Source organism: Bison bison, unplaced genomic scaffold (genome assembly GCF_000754665.1).
Source record: "Bison bison bison isolate TAMUID 2011002044 unplaced genomic scaffold, Bison_UMD1.0 scf7180017864309, whole genome shotgun sequence".
Lineage (NCBI taxonomy): Eukaryota > Metazoa > Chordata > Mammalia > Artiodactyla > Bovidae > Bison > Bison bison.
In genome coordinates this window covers 3,937,393-3,941,469 of record NW_011494881.1, presented here as the reverse complement: position 1 = coordinate 3,941,469, position 4,077 = coordinate 3,937,393, and positions in this window count along the sequence as shown.

Genomic DNA, 4,077 nt, shown 5'->3' with positions numbered 1-4,077 from the left:
TGAACTCTGGGAGTTGGTGATGGACAGGGAGGCCTGGTGTGCTGCAATTCATGGGGTCGCAAAGAGTCGGACACGACTGAGCGACTGAACTGAACTGAACTCCCCCCACACTGCCTAGTATATTGTGGTTGTTGTTGTTTAGTCTTTTGCTCAAGTCTGACTGTTTTGAGACTCCATGGACTATAGCCCACCAGGCTCCTCTGTCCATGGGATTTCTCAGGCAAGAATACTGGAGTATCAGTATTCAAAGGAAACTGGGCTGAGTGAAGACAGGTGAGTGTGGAGGTACTGGTGGGTGCTACGTTGGATGGGGCTGCACTAGACACAGCCCCCCAAACCTAGAGAGAGCCTACCTCGGTGATGACAGCAAGCCTGGCCTATCACCCCATGAGACTTCTTAGTCCATGTTCTGCCTGGAGGCTCCAGTACCCGGGGCTCTGGATCAAGACAGGCCCCAAGGCCCTTGTCGACAGAGTCTCTTCCTGGGTGGCCTCAGTCACCCTGCACCCTCCCCTCCTATTCCCTAGGGCTCCCAGCCCAGGTCTGCTACCTCCCAACTGTGCAACCAGGTGTGAGTTGCTTTAAACTATCCAAGCCCCAGAGTTACCATCCATGAAAAGGGAGAGACGTCTTTTTTTTCTTTGTGGGAGGATGAAATGGGACAAGGCTCCTACACCGGATGAGACCATAGTAAATTCATTCTAATGAAATTGCATACACTCTCTGCCAGAAACCCGAGTTCTGCTAGTACTGAAATGCAAGGCAATTGTAAGCCTGGTCTGGTTGACCCCAGCACTCACCTGGGGCAGAAAGAGGATGATTTGATGGTGGGATGGAAGTCATGCTCCTGCACAAATATTCCACAAGGTGGCGCCATGGTATAACATTCACAGCCCTTCAGGCCAACAAGCCAAGATTGCTGGGGTCTCCAGGGTCTACCCTGCACAAGAGGAACAGGACTTCATTAGCCAAGTCAGAGCTAAAGAAAGTCTGAAGCTGTATCATTCTTCACAGCTTCCCTCCATCTCCTTCACCTAGATCTTCATCAAAAGTGTGGTGGGAAGACAGTGGGGGAACAGGGACAGTGACAATGGCAATGCCAAGCCGTGCCAGCTGCAAAGTTCATTAAGCATCTCCTATGGGAAAGGCTCTGTGGCAGGGACTGTCGAGTTTTAGAGCGGAGAGGGGCCTTCGAGGAAACCCACCCGTGCCGCTTCATTTTTCCAGGATGGGAGGCCAGCAGAGGGTAATGCCTGTCTGTCAGAGGTGGTAGAGGCCAGTCAGGCTCACCTTGGGGTTCAGCATGACACAAGATGATGGGTTTCAGGTGAAGCCTCCACAGGTGAGGGAGAAGCCAGGGGGAGACAGGAAAGTCACTCCATCCAGCTGCAAAGGGGACTGAGGAGACCAACTGGGTGTGACTTTCTAGGCTATTCCTGCCTCACTCTCTCCTGGCACACAGAACACCCTCCCTGACTGTCTGCTGAACGGACTGCCCTCCTGGGACAAAGATTAAACCATCCTGGGAACTTCTTCCTCCAGCCCTGAAGAAGGGGGCATTTCTGTCAGGGCCCCCATATTTCAGAGAAGCAGCCCCATGGAGTGGTTCAAGGTCAGAGCTACAAGGCCCTTGGGGGTCAACTGGATCAACCCCCTGTGGTACAGGGGACTCCCAGGAGGGCAGCAGAGAGTCAACAACTCACTCCAGTACCAAAACTCAACAAAATGAAGCAGCTTTCTACGCACTAATATGACGTGTGTCCAGAATATACTGTTAAATTTAAAAGTAAGAGAAGAAAACGGATTTAATTTTCCATTATTTATATTTAAAAAGAAGACAAAATTACTATATTTGTGTTTGCACATATTTGCATAAATAAGTTCTGGAAGGATTTAAAAGATGCTAAGAACAGTAGAGGATGAAGCGGGGAATGGATGGATGGATGAGGAGGAGGAAGGAAGGAGACTTTGCCCGTATGCATCTGTCCATTGCCCGGTCTTTAACCATGCAAACAAATTGTTTTTCAGACTAAATTTTTAAAACATTCTTATGGCTGATTCACATTGTTGTATGGCAGAAACCAACAAAAAATGTAAAGCAATTATCCTCCAATTTAAAGACACTTTTAAATAGCCTGCCCAAGATCATACAATGCTTCCCACAGTTGTAGGATGCTTTCACATGGCAGGGTATGAAATGATTTGTGGTTCACAAGTTGATGGTAAGTAATTCACAAACACAGCACTGAGTCCTTCCGTGAGAAAGCCATTCCTTTTTCATTTCTCTTCATTCTTCTGAATCCATCAAGGGGAGCATTTCAGCAAGATGCCAATGGGTCTGTAACACCTCTCCAAATCCTCATAAACCACCTTTTTAACAAAGAAAGCAGGTATCAGACGTAGAGCCTTGATCGACAGCAGTGGCTGCTAGCTAAATGGTGAAAATGGAATCATGTCATTTTCTCTACACTGAATTTACTTGTACTAATATTTATGAGGAATGACAAGGAACATTGGCCTTCAATTTGCAATAGTACTATGAGTCTTCCTTTTCAAAATACTTTTAAGTAAAATTTGTGTTGCTCTAAAGAAAACTATTATGTAAACCTTAATGCCACCACTGTGTGAGCACGGTATTATCAAGTGCTAGCCTTGTGCCAAAAAGTGCTAAGTATTTCCCATGAATTTATATACTGATCCTCCCACCAGCGGGAGGTGCAGATGAGGACATGGAGAGGCAGGGAGAACGTGGACCTTGCCCAAGGTCACTGGTTGACTGGACGTGGAGTTGGAAATTTGGCATCCAGCCCCCCGTAGGGCCCAGCACCGGAGGGACTAACGCAAGCAGCACAAGGAGGCGTGAGCCTTAGGCCTTGGTCCTCCCATGGTGGCACCCTGCTAGACAGGCTGCAGGCTTCTCTCTCCATCTAGCTTTGGGGGCACAGCCCTTCTTCCTCCTCACCCTAGCCTGTCCGGTCCTTCAGGGACCCTACATGAGATAATCGGACTTCTCTCCTTGTCGGTTTGCAATGAAAACGTCGCATGTTCAGGAAAGCAGGGAAGAGGGTTGCACCCCATCCAGTGGCTGCGGCCCGGAGCTGGGAAGCTCTAGAGGCCCCCCAGCCAGGCAGCTCATCTAGAATCCTTCCACCCACCCTGTGCCCTCCGCCCTCACAGAACTGATCTGATGGTCACATGGATGCCAGCAGGTGGTGAGGCCTGTGACCACCCTGTCTCTCTCCTCTCTCTGGACCACAGCCCAGTCAGGGGCTGAACTTACCCACAACGCTCCATCAGAATCACCTGGGTGGCTTTGTTAGCGGCAGGTTCTGGGCCACACCCCTCAGCGCATCTCAGAGTCTATGGTGAGGTCTGGGGATCTGCATTTGAAACAAGTCTAGACGTGTGGTCAAGACTGGGCTTGGCCTCAGTCTGAATCCTAGCTCTAACCACTGCTCACTTAGGGGTTGAAGTGAGAGGGGATCCTCGGGTGGATTAATATGTTCTCCAGTGTGCTCAGCCCTGGTGGCTCAGACAGCAAAGAATCAGCCTGCAATGCAGGAGACCTGGGTTTGATCCCTGGGTCGGGAAGATTCCCTGGAGAAGGAAATGGCAACCCACTCCAGTATTCTTGCCTGGAGAATCCCATGGACAGAGGAACCTGATGGTCTACAGTCCACGGGGTCGCAGAGTCGGGCAGGACTGAAGCGACTCACACACATAGTGTGCTCAGCAGTGAAGGACAGACTGACGGAACCGATGACGTTCTGCTGACAAATGACACCGAGCGCTTAGCACAGTGTCAGGCACACAGCAAATCCCTCCTGTCCTGACACGAGACACGTAACAAGGCCTCCGCTTAAGGAGAGAGAGAAGCAGCTGCATGTCTTCTCCAGCAGGGCGGAGAAGTGGGGCGGGTGGTGACACTGGTCATCAAAGCCCAGCACTGCCCCCAGCCGGCGGTTCTGGCTGCCTGGACGTGGTGACTGCTCTGGCTGAGCCCACTGCACTGGCTCAAGGGGCAGCATCTGAGGAGGAGCTGCAGGAGTTGGAGCATTCTCCCCCCATGCCCCCTGT